This window comes from Eumetopias jubatus, unplaced genomic scaffold (assembly GCF_037043125.1).
Source record: "Eumetopias jubatus isolate StellerSeaLion01/CBP00866 unplaced genomic scaffold, mEumJub1_p1.0 scaffold_8, whole genome shotgun sequence".
NCBI classification, from domain to species: Eukaryota; Metazoa; Chordata; class Mammalia; order Carnivora; family Otariidae; genus Eumetopias; species Eumetopias jubatus.
In genome coordinates this window covers 66373394-66401099 of record NW_028274814.1, presented here as the reverse complement: position 1 = coordinate 66401099, position 27706 = coordinate 66373394, and the positions used below count along the sequence as shown (strand labels likewise).

The window sequence follows — 27706 nt, the reverse complement described above, 5'->3', positions numbered from 1 at the left end:
CTAACTTTAAACAGCACATTTAAAAAAAAGACACATTTTTTCAGTGTCATGATCATACTATTACATTTAGCAATCAAGAGCATAAGTGCAAAAAAATCTACATTAAAACCCCTTATTGGAATGTTTTACACTTTCCACGGAAAAGAGACTAAAATAACCTGTTAACATTAGTCACAAATGCAGTCCTCGAGTTTTTTGCCCATGCACGTGAGTATTATCTAAAACATGTCTTCTTTGTAGCAGCTAGGCCCAGCCTCCAGTGTGCTTGGCTGCGTTCACAAATCTGTTGTAACCTGTAGCTTCCCTGTCACTTCTCTGGCTCTCCTCTCCTGCTGAGCTTTGTTTCCTGGCAGTCATGAAAACCTCCTGCCACTGCTGTAGCTACTGCTGTTGCTGGAACTGCCATAGCCACGTTGGTTTTGTGGTTTGGCAAATATTGGCCTCTCCCACCAAGGGGCCAGAGCTCTGCCTCCAAAATTTCCTCCTTTCATGGATCCAAAATTTGAAGACTGATTGTTGTAATTGCCAGAACCATCATAGCTTCCGCCGCCTCCAAAATTGCTTCCATCATTACCAAATCCATTATAACCATCCTCACTGCTACCATAGCTACCACCACCTCAACTGCCACCAAAAGCCACTTGCCCACTGAAGTTTCCTCCATGACCAAAGTCATCATTCCCACCAAAACCACCTCCACGACCACCACCAAAGTTTCCAGAACCACTTTGACTTCTTTGGCTGGATGAAGCCCTTAGCCCTTGCTTCAGTGGGGCTCTTACTTCACAGAATGGTATTTTTGAATGACAGTCGTATATGTGTAGTCATGGTCATCAGATGTTACAAAAGCTAGGCATCTCTTCTTGCCACTGCCTGGATCAGTCATGGTTTCAATCACTTTAATTTTCCCTTAATGTTCAAAATAATCTCTTAGATAATGTTCTTCAGTATCTTCTTTGATGCCAGCAACAAAAGAACTTTTTCACAGTTAAGTGAGCACCAGGTCTTTGAGAGTCTTCTACTGAGAGTTGGTTCCATAACTCTTCCATCCACCCTGTGTGGCCTGGCATTCATGGCTGCATCCCCCTTCTCCACAGTGGGATATGTGACAAACCTAAAGCCTCTGGAACACTTGGTATTTGGATTTCTCATTACCACACAGTCCATGAGCATTCCCCATTGCTCAGAATGGCTCTTCAGACTCTCATCAAGTTTCAAAGCTCAAACCTTCAATGAAGAGCTTCCGTTGCTGTTCAGACTCTTTGGGAGACTTTGACTTAGACATGCCAGTGGTGGGAGGGGAGACTTTAACGATGCTTACTTGGTGGCGTCCATGGGCAGAAAAGCTGAATTGTGTACTTTAAGAGGGTGAATGTTAGGGTATATGAAATATATCTCAGTAAAGCTATTACAAAAAAATCTCTTGAAGTTACTGACTTACCAGCCATTTAATGAGAATTATATGAGCAGACAAAAAGCAACCATATGTTCAAGAAATACTGTGGTCAGATAAAAATGGTCTTCAGTTTACCAGCCTCTCTCTCCCTGACCAGCCCCACACAGCTGGTGGTAAATCTTTAGGAAAGCCCAGTGGCCTATTAAAAAAATATATGTGTAGATAACGGGATTGAAAGGCTGACTGAGTACACTTCAATCTCATTTAAGTTCTAGTACAAAATGAATCTGGTTCTCTGAAAGGTGTAGATTGAATCCCGCAAGTGAGTAGAAAAAATATTCCAATATTTGATCATTTGATGTTGATATATTTATTCCTTAACAGATTTTTTAGTCAGATTTAGATTTGTTTGTATCTACTCTGGATCTTACTAGGCATGTCTCCTGTTTCTTGTACCTCAGGTTTATCCTTTAGAAAAGCATACCGTTTAACTCACTAGATATCCAAAGAAAAGCAGTGCAGTGTTTTCAACTATAGAGTGGCAGAAGATTCATTTCTTTCTTTTCCTTTTGCTACCATCTGAAGTAAGGAACATTTCCTGGCTAGCCACCAAGCACCCATCATCCCAGAAAGAAAGAAAGAAAGCAAATTTGGTAGATCTCTCTTCTCCCCGTATCCTCCTTCCAAGTCATTTCCACAGAAGTGCCAAAGCGTGGAAAGGAAACTGGGTCCCAGTTTTACTGTCATGAGCAAATTCTTCACATCGATTTTTACACAGCTGCTGCATTTGTCCTCATCCCTTTCCTGGACAGTCTCGTTACTGCCGCCTTGCTCTAGGGCTGCTTTCAGTAACCTTTCTGACACAGGTTTAATGCTGATTAGTCCCCAAACAATTCTAGGGCAAGGCTCCCTGCCAGGATAAAGAATGAACAAAATTGGTTTGTGCACAGGCCAGCTGCAGTTGTTGCGGCTAGAGCCTGTCAAACGCAGACCATTTTCTTGTTTATCAAGATGAGGTTAAATTAGCACAGCATGAAGCAAAGGGATTAAAAAAAAAAACTAGCTATGTTAGTTAAATATGATGGAGTGAGTATGGAATCAGATGATTTTAAACATGTTTGAGAAGAGAAGGTAGTATACAGCACTAAGAGTTTTATTAAAAGCTGCTTGAAAGATTTGCTTGCTCTAAATGGGTAGATGGACTGCATAATCTCTTACAGATTATTCAAGTCTAGCATGTTATGAATTATTCATTTATGCAGTATTATTTTCTAAAATATTTTAATTCGCATGTATGTGTTTATAGAACCATCTTTGGTAGAGGGACTTCCAGTCTAGATGGGGAGGTAAGATGAACCATGTAATGAGAGAGACCAAACCCAAGAAGTTTCTAACTTTCAAGCTTCAGTTTACCAGCCTCTCTCTCCCTGACCTTTCATCTCTCTGCACTGCTCTCATTGCAGAGTCTGCCCACTGGGAACCCAGGCTTCTTGTCCCTCCAGTGCAAGGCTGAGTTGAGGAAAGAAGAGCCCCCTTGGAGCCTGCCAAGGCAGAGCAAATAGCGGAGGTTAAAGAAGGAGAGGTATAGGAAGGGGAAAGGCAAAGAAAAGGCAAATACAGAGGAGAAAAGAGTGAGACAGGCGCTGTGAAGGATGAACTCCATGTGATGATGCTCTGCAGTCTCATCAGACTCCCAGGACTCTGTGCTTCACCTCCCAGCCCTTCCACAGCTGTGGAATCAAGAACTTCCAGACTCTTATCTCTGTCCTGCTCTCCCTCCCAGATCCCTGTCCTGGGTCATTAAAAGCACCCCTATTTTAGGGCTAGGGAGATAGACTTAATCACTTTAGCCAGCTTATAACGATGTTCCTATGGGGAATTAATTCTCTCACACACCAACCTCTGAATACAGCCATCAGTGAAACTAAGGCTATTAAACTGCAGTTTGTGTAGTTAGAGAGGGATCCTTCTTTTTTTTCCCACTGTGCACGTCTCATTCAGCATGATGCTGTACTTTTCACTGCTCTTCACCTCGGCTGAGATGGTTTTACCTTATGTCTCAACACCAAGGCAACAACAACAGTACCGAATCAGGACACAGAGCAGTGTAGTCAGGGTGTTAACTACTCACAGGCCTATCACAGAAAAAATAAAGACCTGCCTGTATTAGATATAAAGTGGTTGAGGTTTAGAGAAAAGAGGAATCACTGTGGCTATGGTGGGATAGTTTATACAAGTAGAATTTAAGCTGAGGTCTGAAATATAGGACGGACAGGGTGAGGACAGGCTGGTGTTCTGAGCTCCAAGCCTAAAGGGTTTGTTGAAAGGCACAAAGAGAATTTTTATTATATCTCTAAAGTTTTCTCTCTTAAAAAATTGTGAAGCAAATACAGCATGTATGTTAACATAAGTTGAATTTGGGTGGAAGATACTTATATGCAGGTATTCATTATTTCTCTTCTACTTTTCTATATGATTGAAATATTTTTTTTAAGATTGTATTTATTTGAGAGAGAGAGAGCTCATGGCAATGGGAGGGGCAGAGGGAGAAGCAAGCTCCCCGCCAAGCAGGGAGCCTGATGCGGGGCTCAATCCCAGAGCCCTAGGATCATGACCTGAGCCAAAGGCAGACTCTTAACTGACTGAGCCACCCAGACGCCCCTGAAATATTTTTTTAATTACAAACACGGAAAAGAACCTTAAAGCTGAGTGGCACAAGAGAAAAAGGAGAGAATTTATAGCCAGCTCTTAAGTTGACAAATGGTAATGACAGTCACTTATTTTATCAGGGGCTTGAAGGAACCAAAAATAGTATATTTTTACACAACCAAAGAACTGAAAAGTGACTAAGATCATACATAGTGAAAGAACAAATTAATGGAGAAGTGTAAAAAATAAGTAACAGGACAAAACTTCCTCATGGCTTGGGCCTAGCCTCTTTCAGTGTGAGATATACTAATACAGAAAGCAGGTTGTGCATCACTAGAAGAATTTAAAGTGAATAAATGACTTATTTTAGTCATTATCACCAAAAGGAGCAAGTTCAGGAATACTGCACGAGAAATAAGGTAATCTGTACACCTAGTTTTCACATCCCTGTATATACCTGAAAAAAGAAATGTAAGCACTTTTCTGAAAGAGTGGCTTTAATGCATGTATTTAAGTTCTAATAAAATATATGTTATAGTCTCTCTTTTGATACAGTTGTGTTCACCAGCTTGAATTATTGCCTTCCCAGGGATTTCTTTTTTGTTGTTTTTTTTTTAATTTTTTATTGTTATGTTAATCACCATACATTACATCATTAGTTCTTGATGTAGTGTTCCATGATTCATTGTTTGTGCATAACACCCAGTGCTCCACGCAGAACCCAGGGATTTCTTTTTATAAGCGCTGAGGGAAGAACCATTATTAATAGTTTTTTGTATTCCTAGAATGCTTGATTAACCTTAAGCAAAAACTGAATATATTTGTTGATTGGCAGTATAGAATTTTGAACAGTCTATTCACCACCAGTAAAATTGTGTTCCTAGTGAATAAACTTAATCTTACTGCAAAATATTTCTATATAACACAGTTTTTCTAAACCACAGTCTATTAATTATTTATATGTAAGTGAAGTTCGAGTTTGTTGGGTTCTTGTTCATTCATTCATACAAAATGGAAAGGCATTTAAAACTCATCCTAAAAGAATTTAACTTACTATATTCTCTCACAGAAGTATAATTTAACAAACTTATGGCAGTAACACTTATCTACCATGTAAGTATATTTGCAAAATTGTAAGTATCTGGAATGGTCTTGCAGAGGCACAAAATCCATAATGCAGCTTTCCTGTCATTTCTCAGCTATTTCTACATCATATTGTTAAAAAACGCCTGTTTTTACAATAATAGTAAAAGTATAGTTAACATAATAGTGTTATATTAGTTTTAGGTGTATGGTATAGTGACTCAGTAGTTTTCTATATTACTCAGTGCTCATCATGGTAAGTGTACTCTTAGTCCCCTTCACTTCTTTCACCCACCCCCCCTTCTCTGATAACCATCACTTTGTTCTCTACTTTGTTGTATATTTAAGAGTGTGTTTTTTTGGTTTGTCTTTTTTTCCCCCATTGTTTGTTTTCTTTATTAAATTCCACATATGAGTGAAATCATATGGTATTTGTCTTCTTTGAAGCATTTCACTTAGCACTATAGTCTGTAGCTCCATCGATGTTGTTAACAAATGGCAAGATTTCATTCTTTTTTATGGTTGAATAATATTCTATTGTATATGTGTTCTACATTTTCTTTATCCATCTATTGATGGACACTTGGGCTGCTTCCATAATTTAGCTGTTGTAAAGAATGCTGCAGTAAACATAGGAGTGCATGTATCCTTTTGAATTAGTGTCTTTGTATTCTTTGAGTAAATACCCAGTAGTGGTATTTACTACATCATAGGGTAGTTCTATTTTTAATATTTTGAGGAACCTCCATATTGTTTTCCACAGTGGCTGCACAATTTTGCATTCCTACCAATAGTGCATAAGGGTTCCTTTTACTCCACATCTGTGCCAACACTTGTTGTTTCTTTTGTTTTTGATTTTAGCCATTTTGTCAGGTGTAGGTTGATATCTCATCATAGTTTTGATTTGCATTTCCCTGATGATGAGTGATACTGAGCATCTTTCCATTTGTTGGACATCTATATGTTGTCTTTGGAGAAATGTCTGTTCATGTCTTGTATCCTTTTTTAATAGGATTACTTGTTGGTGCTGAGTTGTATGAGTTCTTTATTTTTTATCTCTTTATTTTTTTGGTGGGCATTAAAGCAAAGTATATTGAGCGAAAATACAAAGCTCCCGAAGAGGGAGGGGACCCAAGAGGGTTGCCCTATAAGTTCTTTATATATTTTGGATACTACCCCCTCAGCAGATACATCATTTGCAAATATCTTCTCCCATTCAGTAGGTTGTCTTCTAGTTTTGTTGATTATTTCTTTTGATGTGCAGAAACTTTTTATTTTGCTCTAATCCCAATAGTTTATTTTTGCTTTTGTTTCCCTTACCTCAGGAGACATTTCTAGAAAACTGTTGTTACGGATGATGTCAGAGAAATTACAGAATTACTGTGCTCTGTTCTAGGATTTTTATGCTTTCAGGCCTCACATTTAGGTCCTTCATCCATTCTGAGTTAATTTTTATGTTTGGTGTAAGAAAGTGGTCCAGTTTCATTCTTTTGCATGTAGCTGTCCAGTTTTCCCTACACCATTTGTTGAAAAGACAATCTTCTTTTCCCATTGCATGTTTTTGCCTCCTTTGTCAAAGATTAGTTGACCATATAATCATGGCTTTGTTTTGGGGCTTTCTGTCCTGTTCTGTTAGTCTATGTGTCTATTTTTATGCTGGGTCCATACCGTTTTAATTACTACAGCTTTGTAGTATAACTTTAAATCTGGAATTGTGATATCTCCACCTTTATTTTTCAAGATGGCCTTGGCTGCCTGGGGCCTTTTGTGGTTCCATACAAATATCAGGATTATTTGTTCTAGTTCTCTGAGAAATGCTGTTGGTATTTTGATAGGGATTACATTAAATCAGTAGATTGCTTTGATTAATATGGACATTTTAACAATATTTGTTCTTCCAATCCATGAGCATATCTTTCTATTTGTTTGTGTCTTCTCTTTCTTTCATCAAAGTTTTGTACTTTTCAGATTACAGGTCTTTCACCTCCTCGGTTAAGTTTATTCCTAGGTATTATTTTTGGTGCAATTATAAGTGGGATTGTTTTCTTAATTTCTCTTTCTGCTGCTTCATTATTAGCATATAGAAATGCAGTGGATTTCTGTACATTGGTTTTGTATCCTGCAACCTTACTAAATTCATTTATCAGTTCTAGTGGTTTTTTGGTGGAGTCTTTTGAGTTTTCTGTATATAGTATCATATCATCTGCAAACAGTGAAAGTTTTACTTCTTCCTTAACAATTTGGATGCCTTTTATTCCTTTTTCTTGTCTGATTGCTATAGCTAAGACTTGAATAAAAGTGGTGAAAGTGGACATCCTTGTCTTGTTCCTGACCTTAGGGGGAAAGCTCTCAGTTTTCACCATTGAATATGATGGTAGCTGTGGGTTTTTCATATATGGGCTTTATTTTGTGGAGGTATATTCCTCCTAAACCTACCTTGTTGAGGGTTTTTATCATGAGTGGATGTTGTACTTTGTCATATGCTTTTTCTGCATCTATTGAAATGAACATACGGTTTTATCTTTCTCTTATTGATGCCATGTATCACATTGATTGATTTGTGCATACTGAACCACTCTTGCATCTTGAGAATAAATTCCACTTGATCGTGGTGAATCATTTTTTTAAATGTATGTTGGATTCAGTTTGCTAATACTCTATTGAGGATTTTTGCATCTGTGTTCATCAGAGATACTGGCCTGTAGTTCTCTTTTTTTGTAGTGTCTTTATCTAATTTTGGTATTGGGATAATGCTGGCCTCATAGATTGAATTTGGAAGTTTTCCTTCCTCTTTTGTTTTTTTGGAATAGTTTGAAAAGTTTGAGAAGAACATTCTTTAAATGTTTGGTGGAATTTGCCTGTAAAGCCATTTGGTCCTGGACATTTTTGTTGGGACTTTTTTGATTACTGATTCAATTTCATTGCTGGTAATGGGTCTGTTCAAATTTTCTATTTCTTCCTGCTTCAGTTTTGGTCGGTTATATGTTTCTAAGAATTTACCCATTTCGTCTAAGTTGTCCAATTTGTTGGCATGTAGTTTTTCATAATATTCTTTTATAATTATTTGTATTTCTGTGGTGTTTGTTGTTACTACCCCTCTTTCATTTTTGACTTTTAGCCCTCTCTTTTTCTCTCTTTTTTCTTTAAATTTTTATTGTTATGTTAATCACCATACATTACATCATTAGTTTTTGATGTAGTGTTCCATGATTCATTGTTTGTGCATAACACCCAGTGCTCCATGCAGAACGTGCCCTCTTTAATACCCATCACCAGGCTAACCCATCCTCCCCACCCCACCCCCTCTTTTTTGATGGGTCTGGCTAAAGGTTTATCAATTTTGTTGATCTTTTTAAACAACCAGCTCCTGGTTTCATTGATCTGTTCTATTGTTTTTTAAGTTTCTATTTCATTTTTTTTCTACTCTATTTATTTCCTTCCGTCTACTGGTTTTGCGTTTTGTTGTTGTTCTTTTACCTAACTCCTTTAGATGTAAGGTTACATTGTTTATTTAAGATTTTTCTTTCTTCTTGAGGTAAGCCTATATTGCTGTAAACGTCTCTCTTAGAACAGCTTTTGCTGCATCCCAAATATTTTGGACTGTTGTGTTTTCATTTTCATTTATCTCTATGTAATTTTTGATTTCTCCTTTGACTTCCTAGTTAACTCGTTTATTGTTTAGTAGCATGTTATTTAACCTCCATGTATTTGTGCTCTGTCCAGAGTTCTTCTTGTGGTTGATTTCTGGTTTCATAGCATTGTAGTCAGAAAAGATGCATGGTATGACTTCAGTCTTTTTGAATTTATTGAGATTTGTTTTGTCTCCTAATATGTGATCTCTTGTGGAGAATGCTCCATGTGTACTAGAAAAGAATGTGTATTCCACTGTTTTAGGATGGAATGTTCTGAATATATATATTAAATCCATCTGGTCCAGTGTGTCCTTCAAAGCCATGATTTCCTTGTTGATTTTCTGTTTGGATGATCTGTCCATTGATGTAAGTAGGATGTTAAAGTCCCCTACTATTATTATATTACTCTCTATTACTTCCTTTATGTTTGTTATTAACTGCTTTATGTATTTGGGTGTTCCCATGTTAGGGCATAAATATTTACAATTATTGTATCTTGTTGGATTGTTCTATTTATGATTGTATAGTGTCCTTCTTTGCTGCAGTTTTTGTTTTAAAGTCTATTTTGTCCAAAGCAGGTATTGCTACCCAGCTTTCTTTTCACTTCCATTTGCATGATAAATGTTTCTCCATCCATTCACTTTCAATCTCCATGTGTCTTTAGGGCTGAAGTGAGTTTCTTGTAGGCAGCCTATAGATCACTCTTGTTTTTTTTATCCACTCTGTCACTCTGTGTCTTTGGTTGGAGCATTTAGTCAATTGTGTTCAAAGTAGTTATTGATAGTTATATATTTATTGCCATTTTGTTACTTGTTTTATGGTTGTTTTTGTAATTCTTCCCTGTTCCTTTCTTTCCTTACTCTCTTCTGTCATGATTAGTTGGCTTTCTTTAGTGATATACTTGGATTCCTTTCTCTTTATTTTTTGCATATCTAGAGGTGGTCTTTGATTTATGTTTCGCATTAGGTTTGCATATGACATCTTCTGCATATAGCAATCCATCGTAAGTTGATAGCCGGTTAAGTTTGAACCTATTCTTTACTCTTTTTTCCCACATTTTAGGTATATAGGTATATTTTACATCCTTTATTTTGTGAGTCCCTTGACTGATTTTTATAGATGTACTTATTTTTACTGCTTTTTGCTTTCTACTTGTTTACTCTTACTTTTGGTCTTCCCTTTCCGCTCAAAGAGCCCCCCTTATTTAACATTTCTTAAAGGGCTGGCTTATTGGTCATGAATTCTTTAACTTTTGTTTGTCTGGGAAACTCATTTATCTCTCCTTCTATTTTGAATGATAGCCTTCCTGGATAGAGTATTCTTGGCTACAGATTTTTCCCTTATAGCACTGACTATATCATGCCACAATCTTCTGGCCTGCAAAGTTTCTGCTGAAAAACCAGCTGATAGCCTTATGGGGTTTCCCTTGTATGTAATTGCTTTCTTTTCTCTTGTTGCTTTAAAAATTCTCTATCACTACTTTTTGCCATTTTAATTTCTATGTGTCTTGGTGTGGACCTGCTAGAGTTGATTTTGTTGGGGGATCTCTGTACCATCTGGATCAGGATTTCTGTCTTCTTCCCCAGATTCAGTAAGTTTTCAGCTATTATTTCTTTACATAAATTTTCTGCCCCTTTTTCTGTCTCTTCTTCTAAGATCCCTGTAATGTGAATGTAGTTATGCTTGATAGAGTCACTTAGTTGCCTAAGTCTGTTCTTACTTTACATAATTTTTTTCTCTCTCTCACCTGCTCAGCTTGATTACTTTCCATTACTCTGTCCTCCAGGTCACTGATCCATTCTTCTGTTTCTTTTAGCCTACTATTTATTCCATCTAGTGTATTTTTAATTTCATTTATTATTTTCTTCATTTCTGCTTGGTTCTTCTTTATCTCTTTTTTAAGGGTCTCACTATGTCCTCTACTCTTTTCTCAAGTCCAGGGAGTATCTTTATGATCATTACTTTAAATTCTCTATCAGTCATATTATGTATTTCTGTTTGCTTAGGTCTCTTGCTGTGATTTTTTCGTGTTCTTTCATTTGGGATATATTCCTCTGTGTTTTCATTTTTTCTGCCTCTTTGTGTCTCTTTCTGTGTGTTGGGAAAGTCAGCTGTGTCCTCTGCTCTTGAAAGTAATGGCTTTATGAAGAAGAGGTCCTGTAGCCCTGCATTGCAGTATCCCCTGTTTACCAGAACCTGGTGCTTAAGGAGTGTCTCTTGTGTGTGTTGTGTGAGTGCTGGTATTGTGGCTGAGCCACTTTTTCTTTCAGTCCAGTTGTCTGCAGTGGCTCTCAGCCTGTTGTAGGCAGTGTTTGGTCCCTGTGCTGTTAGTGGGCAAGTCTGCAGCTGCCGTGGGCTTGAGTGGAGTCAGACCAGGCATTTGCCAGAGGTGGCAATAGCACACCAACTGCAGGACACTTTCCCTGTCTTGTCCCCTGAGAAACTTGTGTTGGTGGGTGGGGCCTGCAGTCAGACCAGATATCTGCCCCCAGTCCACTGCTGAAGCTGTAGTCTGACTGCTGTGGTTATCTTTTTCTCTCACTGGGGCAGGAGTTGCTTTGGAGTGTAGCTGGCTCCTCTCTGGCCTGCTTGCACACTGCCAGGCCTGTGGTACTACTGCCCTGTATGGGCTCCATCCAAGAGCATATTGGGAGGGGGGGGGAGGATCCACAGGGTGCAGTAGGGGAAGGTAGTGGTGCTTGGTGTAAGCAAGTTAGGTAGTAAGTGGCACTGAGCTGGTTCCTGCAGGTGGCCATATGTTTATACTAGGCAGTCGGGGCAGGAACTTGCACCTTCCAGCTCCTCTGTTCCTGGAGGAGTCTTCCAAGGAACTCTACCCCTCCAGGACACCTCTGAGATGAGTAAACTACTCTTCCTCATGTATGCCTCAGAGATTTTTCAAACTGCTGTTTCTATGCTGTATCCCCAGGGGCTGTTTGTTGTGCTGTGTCTTTAAGGCAGGGTCTCAGTATCCTTTCACCCTCCAGGCTCTCCCAGAGCTGAAGGTGCTAATTTTTAAAATTCCAGATTTTAAGTCCCACTGGTTATAAGAACTCAAAATTCAGCCCCTCTGGTTTTCAAATCCCTATGGGATTTATTTTCCCCATATAGGATCCCCTATTTGAGGGTCTTTCTCCCCTCTCCGTGCCCTCAGCTCCCTCCCTACCACGAATAGCCCTGCGGGTCCCTTTAGCTCCCAACTGACTGTGTTTCCACCCTACTTACTTTCTTCAGTGGGGCCTCTTCTCTGCCTTTAGTTACGGAGTCTGTCACGCAGTCTTCAGGTCATTTTCTGGGTTATTTACGCTGATATGAGTGTTGTCTAGGTGTATCTGTGGGATGAGGTGAGCTTAGGGTCTTCTTGCTCCACCATCTTCCAGTAATGATAATTTTAATTTGTAATTTCAGTACAATTATAATGACAAATCTTAAATTCTTACTAAATGACCTTTATACAACCATAAAACTATTATTCTAGAATTTGTGCAAACAAGATAAAAATCTTCACACAAAGTCAAAAGCAATCCCATGTTCATTCAGCTAGCCCATATTCTTAATTATTCATTTACTTAGCAAATAGTCCTTGAATTGGTGTCCTACTAGGCACTGTGTAGGCCCTGGGGATTCAGTAGTGAACAGGATACAGCTCTTATCCTCATAGAGCTAAAGGCTTTTCCAGGAGAAATGCCTATAAACTGAGAACTGAAGGGTGGCCAAGAATTGGTAGGATGCAGGGATGGGTTGGTGGGAGCAATACTGGAGGAAGTATTTGTGGCAGAACAGCATAAGTAAAAGTTGGCTAATTTGAGAGGATACTGTACATACGGTGAGCAGCTAGTACTTTCTGCCTGGCTGGAGTACAGAATACAAAGGATAGAGAAGATGCTGCGGGAAGGGTTAAGACATAAGTAGTCAGGTTGTGAAAAATTTTGAAGCTGTGTTAAGGAATTTGAGATTTAGCCTTAGGATGTTGAAACACTGTTGAAAAATTTTGAAGGAGAGCAACATCACTTCTGTATTTAGAAAGATTTCTTGGCAGCATTATGGAGTAAGAGTTGGTGGGAAGTAAGTTTGGGGGCAGTTAGAACAGTGATGACATGTAATAATTCAGATGAGAGGTGAAATTGGACCAGACTACAGCAGTGGCAAGGGGGTGGGGAGAGTTAGATAGATTTAAGAAAAATAGGTTAAATCAGTGGGATGAAGTATTTGATTAGCTGCGGGGAATGAGAGAGAAGAGGAGTGAAGGATGGCCAGTCCGCTGTCTGGGTGGGGCCACACGGTCACTGATGGTTACTCACTGAGCTGGCGGGGTTACTGGTACGGCTTTGGAAGGGATTCCCACTTTGGTCTGTAAGAACTCTTGTGAGTCCAAGAATTAGGTCATTTTTACTGCCATTTACTTCCAAGTGGGAAGAAAGTAAACATGTCATTCCCAAGATGTCCATATCCCTGGCTACTCAGAGACATCAAAATAATAGTGAAGATTCATCATTAGAGGGGTGCCTGGGTGGCTCATTCATGAAGCGTCTGCCTCCGGCTCGGGTCATGGTCCCGGGGTCCTGGGATCGAGCCCCGCGTCGGGCTCCCTGCTCAGCGGGAAGCCTGCTTCTCCCTCTCCCACTCCCCCTGCTTGTGTTCTCTCTCTTGCTGTGTCTCTCCCTGTCAAATAAGTAAATAAAATCGTAAAAAAAAAGATTCATCATTAGAGTTCATTGGTTTATTTGTTAGAAAGAATCCTATTTTCTGTAGGCAGTGTATAATTTTGTCTAGTTACATATGTAATTTCATTATCTATAACCCTTTATAGTCAATATAGTCTTGTGTTAAATGACTCACAAAGTAGCTATCATGATGACAGAGCCATTGTTGTCAAGGATGACAACATAAATATAATATCTAACTAAATGAATACATGTTAAAAGAAAACAACTAACTTATTGCCAGTTACAGCCACTTTGGAAGACAGTTTGACAGTTTCTTACAAAAGTAAACACACTTTACCATATGATACAGAAATCCTGCTCCTTGGTATTTACCCAAAGGAGTTGAAAACCTATACTACATAAAAACCTCATGTTTATAGCAGCTGTATGGGTTGTTTCCAAGATACGCTTTAGTAGATGAATGGATAAATGACTATGGTACATCCATACAGTGGAATACTAGTCAGTGCAAAGAGAAACGACCTACCAAGACATGAAAGGACATAGAGTAATCTTAAATGCATATTACTAAGTGAAAGAAATCAATCTGGAAAGGCTATATATATATTATATGATTCCAACTATATGACTTTATGGAAAAGGCAGAAGGATGGAGACAGCAAAAGGTAAGTGGTTGCCTGGGGCTGGGGGGAGAAAGGGATGAATAGACAGAGCACAGAGGATTTTTAGGACAGAGAAACTCTTCTGTACCATACTATAAATGATAGATACATGACATTGCAAATTGGTTAAAACCCTGAGAATATATATCACCAAGAGTGAACCCTAGTATAAATTGTGGACTTTGGGTATGATGTGTGGATCTTCTTTTATTCAGAGTTACCTTTTATTCAGACACACACACATAAAATGTTTTCTTGGCTTTTACAATACTTGTTGGAAATGCTGCTTATATCATTTTACATTAGTAACTATAGAGCATTTCTTCCATCTACAAATCGGTACTTAATAATAGATTCATTTTACTGAACGGCTTGGGTGGGTTTGTTTTTAATGAAAAATTGATTCAAGCAAATGGAGAACTAACTCTGCAAGTCTAGAATGCTGTTAGGCATGCTGCCGTCATGCTTGCTTTTCCTAACATTTGAAGGAGGATTTTGAAAATAGCCTTGATGATTGGTACAGCCACTGTGAAAAAAACAGTATGGAGGTACCTCAAAAATAGAAATGCCATTTGTTTGGGTTATTTTTTTTTTAAGATTTTATTTATTTTTGTGAGAGAGAGAGTGTGGGCATGGGGGTGCAGAGGGAGAAGCAGATTCCCTGCTGAGCAGGGAGACTGATGCGGGACTCGATCCCAGGACTCCAGGATCATGACCTGAGCCGAAGGCAGACACTTAACCGACTGAGCCACCCAGGTGCCCTAGAAATACCATTTGATCTAATAATTCCACTACTGGGTATTTACCTAAAGAAAACAAAAACACTACTTCAGAAAAGATATATGTATGCCTATGTTTATTGCAGCATTACTTAAAGTAGTCAAGATAATGGAAGCAACCTAGATGTCTGTCAGTAGATAAATGGATAAGGAAGATGTGGTGTGTATATATGATGGAATATTACACAACCATAAAAAAGAATGAGATTATGCCATCTGCAACAATATGAATGACCCAGAGGGTATTATGTTAAATGAAATAAGTCAGACAGAGAAAGACAAATACCATATTATTTTACTCATATGGAATCTGAAAAACAAATGAATAAACAAACAAAAGGCAGAATCAGACCTATAAATAAAGAGAACAAAATTACGGTTGCCAGAGTGAGGGGGTGGGGGGATGAAGGGTAGTGCGAGATACAGCCTTCCAATTATGGAATGAATAAATCACAGGAATAAAAGACACATAGGGAATACAGTCAGTGATATTATAATAGCGTTGTATGGTGACAGATGGTAGTTACACTTGTGCTGAGCATAAGATAGCATATGGAGTTGTCCTATCAATATGTTGTACACCTGAAACCAATATAACATTGTCAAGTATGCTCAAAATTATTTTCTTATTTAAAAAAGAAAAGGAGGGGCGCCTGGGTGGCTCAGTCGTTAAGCGTCTGCCTTCAGCACAGGTCATGGTCCCAGGGTCCTGGGTTGGAGCCCCGCATCGGGCTCCCTGCTCAGCAGGGAGTCTGCTTCTCCCTCTCCCTCTGCCTCTCTCCCTCTCAAATAAATAAATAAAATCTTAAGAAAAAATAAAAGGACCTTTATGTTAGTTACTGTTTTTATAATATAACTTCACTCATTATTGCCATTTTCCTTTCCAGAAAACAGACTAACTAGTTAACTGAAGGTCACATATTGCTTAGTTTATATTTTATAAACTAAATATTTAGATTCTATATTTATGCTCCAAAAACAGAACAGCTAAGATTCTCCATGTTATGAGGATATTGAACCCTCTTTATTACAGAAGACACTTTGTATGCTGAAAGGAATTTCTTTCATTCCATTTTATTTTCTGCAGCCTTTTTTAGAGAGAAGGAAGAGTCAATCCCAGGTTTTGACTTTGGTGAGTCTTGGTATCATTTTTTTTAAAGATTTTATTTATTTGAGAAAGAGAGCACGTGCATGAATTGGGAGGTGGGTAGAGGGAGAGGGAGACGTAGACTCCCCGATGAGCAGGGAGCCCGATGCAGGGCTTGATCCCAGGACCCCGAGATCATGACCCAATCTGAAGTCACACGCCCAACTGACTGAGCCACTCAGGTGCCCCAAGTCTTGGTATCATTAATTGACAGGAGGAATAGAGGAAGAAGAGAGTCTGGGAGACATATAAGGAGTTCAAGTTAGGAATACATTGAGTTTTAACAGCTTGTGGTAAAGATTTCCCAAAGACACTTGAAAATGTTGTCCTGGATGATTAGATTAGAGATACATATTTGGAAGTCATTAATATAGGTGATAGTATGAGCTGTGGAGAATAGTATGGAGAGGAAGAAAAAATGAGCAAAGATAGAACCCAGTGGAACATAAAATATGGGGAGCAGCAGGAGAGAAACCCATGGAGGTAACTGATAGTAAGTTCCCTTAATAACTGCCCAGTCCATAGGAATTGGTAGAGAAGAGAGAATACCAACTTGGATATGAGCAACTGAACTTTCCAACCCCAAATCTTTTTTTGGGATCTCAGCAGTCATTGCTGCTGCTACTGTGCTGGTCTTGTGGAGTACAGCTTTCTCTTTCCTGCACTGGTCTCTCATTTCTTACCGCTGAAAACTGTAAGACTTCACAAAATACTTAGTAAAGATGATAGAAGAAAATCATAAATGGAAAGTGACATAACCAGTTTAGGAAAATATCTGTGTGACTGCTCTCATTGCTCATAGAATCAGTTTACCCTTTAGGGCCCTTTACAGAGTTATGTCCTTTCCCAGGTAGGGGGTTGCCTCCTTGCTGAGGTAAAGATCTGCTTCCACACGACAGAAATTTCTTTTTTCCCCAACAGTGAGGAGAGTCCTTAGGCACATCTGGACTGCTTGTAGTCTAGGCTCAAGGGAATGAGAGAGAAGAGTTTCTTCTTCATATCAGTCTAAGTTTGATCTTTCATGGTTTCTTATCACATCATGAGGTGTTTTCTCCCAAGCTGATTAATAATGGCAGTGTCCACCTCCTTCAAGTGAGACAATACCCTTTACTTACAAGGGTATGACCTTAGTTTGTGGACCTACACAGTAACCATCTCAGAATATATTTGTCCAGAAAGACTCTTACAATATTGATTGAAATGAAAGAACTTAAGATTGGTGTCACAGAACACAGGAGCAAGGAGAGTCAAGTGTCACATGCTATAGAAAGCCCAAGTAGAGTGAGAGCTGAAAATGGTGTTTAGATTCTTAAATTTGAAAGTTGGGGCACCTCAGTTGGCTAAGCATCTGCCTTCGGCTCAGGTCATGATCCTTCGGTTCTGGGATCAAGCCCCAGGTCGGGCTCCCTGCTCAGTGGGGAGTCTGCTTCTCCCTCTCCCTCTGCCCCTCCGCTTGTGCTCTTTCTCTCTCTTTCAAATATATAAAATCATATAAAGAATTTTTTTAAAAAGATTTAAACTTGGGCACCTGGGTGGCTCAGTCATTAAGCGTTTGCCTTTGGCTCAGGTCATGATCCCAGAGTCCTGGGATCGAGCCCCACATCGGGCTCCCTGCTCGGCGGGAAGCCTGCTTCTCCCTCTCCCACTCCCCCTGCTTGTGTTTCCTCTCTCGCTGTCTCTGTCAAAATAAATAAAATCTTTTAAATAAATAAATTAAAAAGATTTAAACTTGAAAGTCATGGACATATAGGAAAAGAAACATTTATCTGGTCTTCCTATACAAATGAACTCCTGGGTAATGAAATAGAATGCTAGACATTATATGCTTTCTGATGGAAGTATACAGCCACACCCATAAAGTAGTCTTGGCAAACAAAATTAAACCTGAATTTGCTCAAGTCTCTAGATCAGTGCTATCCAACAGAACTTTCTATAATCATGAAAATGTCTCTACTCCCCTGTCCAATATGATATTTACTAGAAGTGTGTGGTATGCAGCTCAGAACTGAATTTTAAATTTTATTTCTTTTTAAGTAATTAAAATTTAAATTTAAATAGACATTTTAGTGACCACTTTATTGAACAGTGCAAGTCTGTATTACCAGTTAAAAGACAGAGCATGTTAAACCATACATAGTATGGGGTTGCAATCAGTAAAATCCAAACTTGGGAAACTCTATCAAGTTCTTCAACAAAGAAACCCCAAGGTGGGGAAAAAGAGACATGGAGGGGAAGTCCTAAGATTGAAAGAGATATTAAAGACATATCAACAAATCACAATATATGGATTTTAGTTGGGTCCTCATACAAACTGTTAAAATAATGACATGAGATAAATTGGAAATTTGAATAATGGTTGAATCTTTGATTTTAGGAAATTATTTTTTAGGTATCATGATGGTATTGTGGTTGTCTTATAAAAGGGGGGGGAGTGAGTCATTATCTTTTAGAGAGACACATTGAAACATTCACTTTCTGTCCTCTGAAGCTATGCTTACCCTTACTAAACTTATCATTAATAACCTCTTTTGGCACTAGTGGCTTTAAAACTTTTTATATGGAGAATTTTGAACACATACAGAAGTAGATAGAGTAGTACAGTGAATCTTCATATACCCATTATCCAGCTTCAAAAATTACCAATTCATTGTTCTACTCCCTACCCCCATATTATTTTTTAAACAAATCCCAGATGTCATATGATTTTATTCAAAATATTTCAGTATATATCTCTAAAAAGTAAAGCCTCATTGTTCTTACATTACCCTGAAACAATTCTCAAACCCCCCAATTTTTAAATAATACTTTAATTTTATTAGCTTTTTATTTAATTTTGAATTCCCACTTAAGAAATTTATAGTTTACATCTAAATAAACAAACATGACAATTCGCTCTATAAACAGTTACATAATACATTTTATATTCTCAAAGTGACAATGTAAAATGCATAGAGTTACTAATTGTGAAAAGAGGGATTGCATAGAGTGCTCTGTGAAAATTGTGAATTTAGCCAAAAGTAAAGTAAGGTAACATGAAATTTGTCAAGTTGATAAATCTCTTTGTAAAGATATTTGGAATGTAACGGGAAAGCTTTTTTTAAAAAAAGATATGCGAGGGGCACCTGTGTGGCTTAGTTGGTTAAGCATCTGCCTTCAGCTCAGGACATGATAACAAGAGTCCTGGGATTGAGCCCCACATCTGGCTCTCTGCTCGGTGGGGAGCCTGCTTCTCCCTCCCTCTGCCTGCCTCTCTTCCTGCTTCTGTTTGCTCTCTCTGTCAAATAAATAAATAAAATCTTAAAAAAAAAACTTTATGGGAGTGGAAACTATTCTAAGGCCTTCTATAAAGCTCTTTAGTTAAGACGACTTGAGTCGTAGAGTTTGTGAGAAATTGCATAATGGAGGTACAGTGTAGGCAAGAAAATGAGGTAAAGTGAATAACTGCCCAAGTAATATTTACTTTGAGTGTTCTGGAAAAACAGTGAAAAGAGACTTCCTAGGGATAGGAAATATTTTTTTCTTTAAACTAATCTCCTATTAATAAAACATACAAATTTTTAGTATTTGAAAGAGTTCAAACCATCCAAAATAAAAAAATTGTGAGAAATACAAGAATTTCACAGAAATATGTACTTAGTTCTTGTCTCCTCCTTCTGGGATGGATGAGATACATGCAGTCTTTCCACATGTGGGCAGTGTAGGGTAAAGTTTTTTGTGTTTGACAGTTGAACCTATTTTGCAACTACATTTGTACACAGACCTTACAAAATCATCAGATACTAAATATCTAAAAATATACTTGGCATCTATTCTCCAAAGATCTCAACAAAAATCCTGAAAACTATATCTCCCATTGCCCTTCTAGGTTGAGAATTGAGGAATTATGTAGAGGTAGGCTGGTAGAGTGGAGGGGAAAGGCAAAGTCATAATATGAGGCAACTACTGAAAATATTTTTTTAGAAGGAACAAATACTTCACAAAAGATTGTTATGAAGAGGTTTAAAAATGTATTTATAAACTAATATTAGCAACCTTGCTTTATTTCTGAATGTTTAGATAGAAAGTAAAAATAGGCTAACCTCTGAGGGCCCCTAGAAACAATGACACCCCAGCAGAAATGAGCACACCTGGCACTCATCTTCATTTCTAAAACCATTCTCCAGTTAAAGGATTGAAGGATCCTTGGAGAAATGGTTGATTCTAGAAATGGGGCAGGAAATATGTAAGATGAACCTAGAGCATCTTATAGTGCTGGAAAATACGGAAGTGCTAAATACAAAAACAATACATAGATAGGGTATGTCAAAGGGGCACAAGAGCCAAATGAAAGAGTTCCCAGGTATTAAAAGTGGAATGGGGGCTTACCGGGGGAGTGTGTGGGACGTCACGAATTCCATTTGGAGGCATCTTTGAGCTCGCGCAGTAGACACCATGAGCAAAGCTCACCCTCCCTAGTTGAAAAAATTTATGGACAAGAAATTGTCATTGAAATTAAATGGTGGCAGACATGTCCAAGGAATATTGCAGGGGTTCGATCCATTTATGAATCTTGTGATAGATGAATGTGTGGAGATGGCAACTAGTGGGCAACAGAACAATATTGGAATGGTGGTAATACGAGGAAATAGTATCATCATGTTAGAAGCCTTGGAGCGAGTATAAACAATGGGTGTGTTCATTAGAAGAAATCAACTGCTTCCACATGTCCCCTCCATAGTACCTGTTTTACTACAATATAAAAATCAGGTCGTGTGCATTTTCATATTGAACTTTTTTGTTAAATAAACTTTTATAATAGTAAAAAAAAAAAGTGGAATGATTTGAGCAACAAAATAAAAGTATATTGGATTATGACCCAAAATATAAAATATCCATAAGTTCATAATGATGTAAATAAATTGTTAAATAACATGGTAAATGGGGGAAGAGAAGCAAATCTTCCTTGCAGAAGAATTCCAAATAATTTATGTAGATACTCTACCCCAGCTCTACTTTTTTAAATGTGGGTTGGGTGTAGTGATTTCCTTTTAAAAATTATAATATGGAAAAGGGGAGAAAAAGAGGAACTGTACAGTGGAGAAACATGACAGACACTAGCTCAGCCAGGTGATCAAGGTGAACATCAACAGTGAAAAGTCATGTTGATAGTACGTAGCTTGATATGATGTGATAAAATGGCACTTTACCTCTGTGATCTTCCCCCAAGCCCAAAACCCCAGCCTAATCCTTAGAAAAAATCAGACAAATCTCATTTAAGGGACTTTCTATAAAATACCTGACCAGTACTCTTTAAAACTGTCAATGTCCTCTTTTTTGTGGCACCTCAGAGGTGGTAGGCTGCTTTAGGATGAAGCTACTGGTTGCCAGAAACTTATTGAAGTGGACATTGAATGCAATTTCATACCTTTTATGAGAAGCATATGGCCACAGAAGTTGCTGCTGATGCTCTGGGTGAAGAATTGGAAGGGTTATGTGGTCCACATTACTGGTGGCGATGACAAACAAGGCTTCCCCATGAAACAGGATGTCTTGACCCATGGCCACGTCCACTGCTGCTGAGTAAGGGTCATTCCTGCTACAGACCAAAGAGGATAGAGAAAGGCACAAATCTGTTCAGGGTTGTACTGTGGATGCCAGTCTCAGTGTTCTCAACTTGGTCATTGTAAAAAAAAAAAGGGGGAGAGAAGGATACTTCTGGACTCACTGATACTACTGTACCTTGTCACCTGGCACCCAAAAGAGCTAGCAGAATCTGCAGACTTTTCTAAAGAAGATGATGTCTACCAGTATGTTGTGAGAAAGTACCTAAACAAAGAAGGAAAGAAACCTAGAACCAAAGCACCCAAGATTGAGTGTCTTGTTACTTCACATGTCCTCCAACACAAACGTCAGCATATCACTCTGAAGAAACAGTGTACTAAGAAAAATAAGGAAGAGGCTGCAGAATATGCTAAACTTTTGGCCAAGAGAATGAAGGAGGCCTAAGAAAAGTGCCAGGAACAGATGGCCAAGAGATGGAGGCTGTCCTCTCTGAGAGCGTCTACCTCTAAGTGAGTCCAGTCAAAAATGAGATTTTCTAAGAGTAAGAAATAAATAAGGTCAGACATCAGAAAACAAAACCAAAAACTGTCAGTGTCATCTAAAACAAGGAAAGTCAGAGAAACTGTCACAGCCAAGAAGAGCTTAGGGAGACATCATGGCTAAATGTAATGTATTTTGGATGGGATTCTGGAACGAAAAAAGGACCTGAGGTAAAAACTAAGGAAATCTGACTAAAGTATATACTTTAGTTAATAATAATGTATAAATACTGTTTCATTAATTGTAACAGATGTACTGTTCTTTTGTTTTGTTTTAAGTAGGCTCAGTTTGGGGCTTGAACTCGTGACTCTGAGATCAAGATCTAAGCTGAGTCAAGAGTCAGACACTTAACCAACTGAGCCACCCAGGCACTCCACAAATGTACTGTTCTAATGAGATATGTTACTAATAGGGAAAACTGCTTGGTGGGGTTATAGAAACACTCTGTACTATCTTCCCAATTTTTTTGTAGGTCTTAAAAACATTCTAAAAACTAAAGTTTACTTTAAAAAAAGTTAGTCATGAAATCTAAGAGTCAAAGCAAAGAATTATAAAATTCTGATCAAGTGATACCACAGTAGACAGACATATAATAATAATTCTTTTCTTTGAAATAAGGTAGGTATCAGATTTTAATTTACAAGTAACATGAATTGAAAAGAAATAAAATGTTCTAAAGAAATTGGGCTAATTTTGTGTTTTGTTTTTTTTTTTAAGATTTTATTTATTTATTTAACAGAGAGAGACACAGCGAGAGAGGGAACACCAGCAGGGGGAGTGGGAGAGGGAGAAACAGACTTCCCGCCAAGCAGAGAGCCCAATGCTGGGTTCGATCCCAAGACCCTGGGGTCATGACCCCAGCCGAAGGCAGACGCTTAATGACTGAGCCACCCAGGTGCCCCAGGCTAATTTTGTTTCTTAAATTACGTTTCAGTTTTTATAGTTTATAAAGTGTAGTAATATAAAATTTTAAAATAAATCATTTTCACAGGTATCAATACTTTAAGTAAGTCTTACAAACTCTGGAATAAATAATTCAGACCAAAGAGTACAATTTCCATTCATTTGTCCATTTATTTAACAAATTTTATTGAACATGTGTAAGAATGTAAGAATGAAGAATATGTTGAAGAGCTTAAAATTTAAAGGAGGAGATAAAATTTAACAGTTTTAATATAATAAGGTAAGTGATAGCAATATGTATAGTAATTATGAGAACACAGTTCCAAAACCTTGACAATATTATTTCCTTTTTTAAAAATGCAGAGGGGAGAGCATTATATTCACACACATGTGTGTGCTGACAAGAAAAGAAGTGCTTTGTCCTAAACTTTACCATCAAGGAATATTTTTATTTTAACACAGCTAATATTTAATACAATGTTTTTATGACAGTGGTTCATTTAAAAATTAAGCTCATGGAATTTTAAGATGTCAGGCCATAAAAATTATCTTTTCTAATTTGTAGATTTTAAGTTGTGTTATGGAAGAAACCTCCTCACTTTTCCTGTACATGTCAAGAAAGGTTTCCCAAATGAAGTTTCTTCTAAGAAGAATCTTAAAGACCTGTAGGAGCCTAGCAGGCAGACAAGGAGGGAGTTGTATAGTAGGCAGAATTCTAAAAATGTCCCCCCAAGATTCCTGTCTCCTGTTTATTTAGTCAAACCAGTCTAGGTACTGTTGTGAAGGAGATTCACAGATGTAATTAAAGTTACTAATTAGCTGACCATGAAATAGAGTAGCTTGGATTATCCAGTTTCCCCAATGTAATCACATGAACCCCTAAAAAAGAAACTCAGATTTGGCAGAAAGGCACTCAGAGGATTCCAAGGATGAGGAGGGTTCATTGTACCATTGCTGATTCTGAGATGTAAGGGCCCCATGGAGGGACCAGAGAGAGGCCTTAGGTGCAAAGGGCAGCCCTGCTGACAGCTAGCAAGGGAATAGGGACCTTAGCCCTGTAACTGCAGGGAACTGAATTCTGCCAACAACCCACGTGAACTTGGAAGGGATTCTTCCCCACAGCCTCCAGAAAGGACAGAAGCCCTAACAACAGGATGATTTCAGTACCGTGAGACCTGGAACAAAGGAACCAGCAGAGCCACTCTATGCCCAGACTTCTGACCCACAGAAACTATGAGATAATAGATGTGGGTGTTGTTTTAAAGTTGCCAAGTTTGTCGCAATTTATTAAGGGAATAGTAGAAAACTATTTATTTCTTTTTTAAAAAAGTTGGGGGCGGGGAGCACCTGTGTGGTGCATTTGGTTGAACATCGACTCTTGGTTTCGGGTCAGGTCATGATCTCGGGGTCATGAGATCAAACCTCATGTCAGCTTCACGCTCAGCTTGGGATTCTCTCTCCCTCTCCCTCCTACCCCTCCCACTTGTGTGCTCACACACGTGCTCTCTCTCCGTGTCCCTCTCAAATAAATAAATCTTTAAAAAAGAAAAAACTATTATTTTTATTTAGGGAGGAAGACATTCCAGATAGAGGAAGCCTTGCAAAGCCCCATAGAGCACGGTACTTAAAAGGGAACTGCAAGTCGTCTGGCATGGCGCAAGTACAGAAGGTGTAGGGAGCGGGGGAGCCTCAGAAATTGGAGCTGGAAATGCAGGGCTAGGTCATAGTGTGGTCCTCAAGTGTTGTTTAATGAATCTGGACTCGAGGTGAGGGGGGACTAAATTTATAAGATTGGTACCTTAGTTCACTTTGATTTCCTGAGGAGATGAGATTAATTCCCTTATCTCTTTGAGATTTTTGCTCAGACATCGCGTTCTCAATGAGACACCCGCTCTGACCTCCCTATGTAATACTGCAACCTATGCCCTGGACTGCTGGCCTTCCTCTCTCCTTATTTTTTAACTTTTCATTGCACTTTTTATCTTCCAACATATTATATAATTTATATTTATTATTTGTCTCCTCCAAGGTAAACTCCATGAAGGCAAGGATTTTTTGCCTTTTTGTTCCACCGTTCCAGTTATTTATTGTTGCATAGCAAACTACCTCAAAATTATCAGGTTAAAACACAGTCATTTATTTAGCTCACAGTTCTGCAATTTGGGCAGAGTGTGGTGAGACTAATTTGTCTCTGCTTCGTTGACATCAGATGAGTGGTTTGACAGGGGTCCAGAGGACCAGCTTTCAGGTGGCTCACCCCCTGGCTGGCAGGCTATATTGCTTACTATAGGCTGGGATCTCAGTCCAGCCTGTGGGCTAGAACCCTCAGTTTCTGTCCTTATGGGCTTCTCCACAGGCTGTGTGGGCTTTTTGACAGCACTGTAGCTATGCTGTAAGGGCTGTGTTCCAAGAGAGCAAGGTGGAAATGCATGGCACTTTTTATGACTGAGCCATGGAAGCCGTAGCCTCACTTCTGCTATATTCTTTCATTTGAGGCAGTCACAAGGCCCTTCCAGGTTTAAGGATCGGGGACAGGGACTCTACTTTCTGATGGAGTTTCAAAAGCTCATGTAGGACAGGAGATGTTGTGGCTATTTTTGAAGAATGCAATCTGCTATTACATCTCAAGAACCTAGAATAGTGCCTTGGCTCATAGAGCTTCAAAAATACTTGAGTGAAAGAAAAAGGGGCAGAGAGAAAAGGGACAATGAGATATGAATTAGAAAGGGAATTTATTTTTTAATTTTTTTAAAGATTTTATTTATTTATTTGACAGAGAGCAAGAGAAGGAACACAAGCAGGGGGAGTGGGAGAGGGAGAAGCAGGCTTCTAGCAGAGCAGGGAGCCCGATGCGGGGCTCGATCCTAGGACCCTGGGATCATGACCTGAGCTGAAGGCAGATGCTCAATGACTGAGCCACCCAGGCGCCCCTAGAAGGGGAGTTTAATGTACAGTGTATGGCAGGGAAACAAGTTAGGAAGCTGTAGCAATATTCTGAGTCTGGCTTGAGGCTCAGTTAACAGTGTAGCAGTGAAAAGAGAAAGGAAAGGCTGATTTGGAGGGATATTAAGGAGGTATAAATTGCAAAATTTAGTGACTATTTGAATATGGAAGGAAAGGAGATAGATTCAGGTGAGGGAAAGGGAGAAATCTAGAATCTAAAACCTAGAAATCTAGCATGACTCCTAATCAGTCAGTCAAATATCCTGGCTAAGTACCAGATAATACTCTGAGCGCTAGAGTGAAAACAGTAAGTATGAATCCCTTTTGATAGGATTACTTTTAGTGTTAACCCTTCTTTAAAAAAACAAGCAAACAAACCAACCCAGGGCTTGAGATCATGTTGAGAGTTTTCTTCTATGCCTGATGGAAAGAGGAAGGAAGACTTTGTTTTTCCTATAAGGAAGAGAAAAATTCTCTGCCATCCCATTTTTATCCTTGGTTTTTTGTTTTGTTAATTTTGAAAACTTCGGAAAGTGGTTAAAATGTTTTTCCCCCCTACCAAGGTGACTTAACTTTTTTCTTAACTTTATAAAATATGCTAGACAGTAGCTCTGGGAATCACAGCCTCTTGTAGAACTGGGAAGTTCCTTGTCATCTAACAGGTCACGTCTTCCTCCTAGGATACGTGGGCCATGATTTTATAGGTGTGTGCTTTCCCCCAATACCATTTTAAGAACTGAAGTCCATGCAGTTCATTTTAAAGCCTGAATTTCTAGCTAACACTCAGCATATTAGGGAAGGGCCTTTAGGGCCTTTGGATAAAAGTGCATACTGATGAAGAGACTCAGGCCACTTTTGCTTAGCAGCAGTTACATCAGCTGCAAAAAGTTCAGGTGATTGTTGGAATAATAATGCTTCTGTTTGATTCTTATAGGAAGATTTTCTCGGTAAATCTTATTAACATTTTTTGCCCTATTTTGCTCATATTATAATAATTTCATAGACCAGAGGCAGTGGAGCATTAGTAAAACACATGTATCCTTTTTCCTACCTTGTAATTTATATCTTTTCTTTAGAGAACTTTGTTGATTTCTTATAGAGGTTTTTTGTTTTATTTTGTTGAAGAGAGTAAGAGGAAGAAAGTGGTATTCTTGTATATGTTCGTTGGTATCCCTGTGTAAACTAAACTGAGTTACTTGTTTCTGACTCTTTAAATTTATTTATTTATTTATTTTTTGGTGAGATTATTGGCAGCAAAAAGTAATGAACGGAAATGAAGGCAAAAGTCTGTGTTAACTCTGAGCAAATAACTGCTTCTTTGAGTCATACAGCAGAACTGTTTCAGTTTGAATCATCTTAGAAATCTAACCCTATAGTGTTACTTGTCAGCTATAAATATTTTAATGGCAGGTGCCTTTCTTTTGTTCCTGAAGGCAAAGGGTAGCTCTCTTGATGTCATTTTAGCAGAGAATATTCCTTTAGCAATAAGGAAGATTCATTTTATACTTTATAACATGCAGCATCAAATACTGACATTGATATGCTTTCCCAGAAATACATTGCATAAATGATCCTCATACAAGATAGATCTCTAATAATACTAATGTGTTATTATATAATATGTATTTTATGTATGAGGAAACCTTTGCTCAAAGAAAGTGTAGTTAGGGGCGCCTGGGTGGCTCAGTTGGTTAAGCGACTGCCTTCGGCTCAGGTCATGATCCTGGAGTCCCGGGATCGAGTCCCACATCGGGAATCCCTGCT

At 38.5% G+C, this 27706-nt stretch overlaps 1 protein-coding gene and 2 pseudogenes across 1 annotated transcript in view; 2 read left to right on the top strand and 1 right to left on the bottom strand.

Moving 5' to 3' along the window:
* Positions 1-27706, top strand: part of DENND5B (DENN domain containing 5B) — a 187613-nt gene that overhangs the window by 41628 nt on the left and 118279 nt on the right. The window lies entirely within an intron of this gene.
* Positions 354-1285, bottom strand: LOC148163729 (heterogeneous nuclear ribonucleoprotein A1-like; annotated as a pseudogene).
* On the top strand, positions 20398-20711 carry LOC114216662 (small nuclear ribonucleoprotein G pseudogene; annotated as a pseudogene).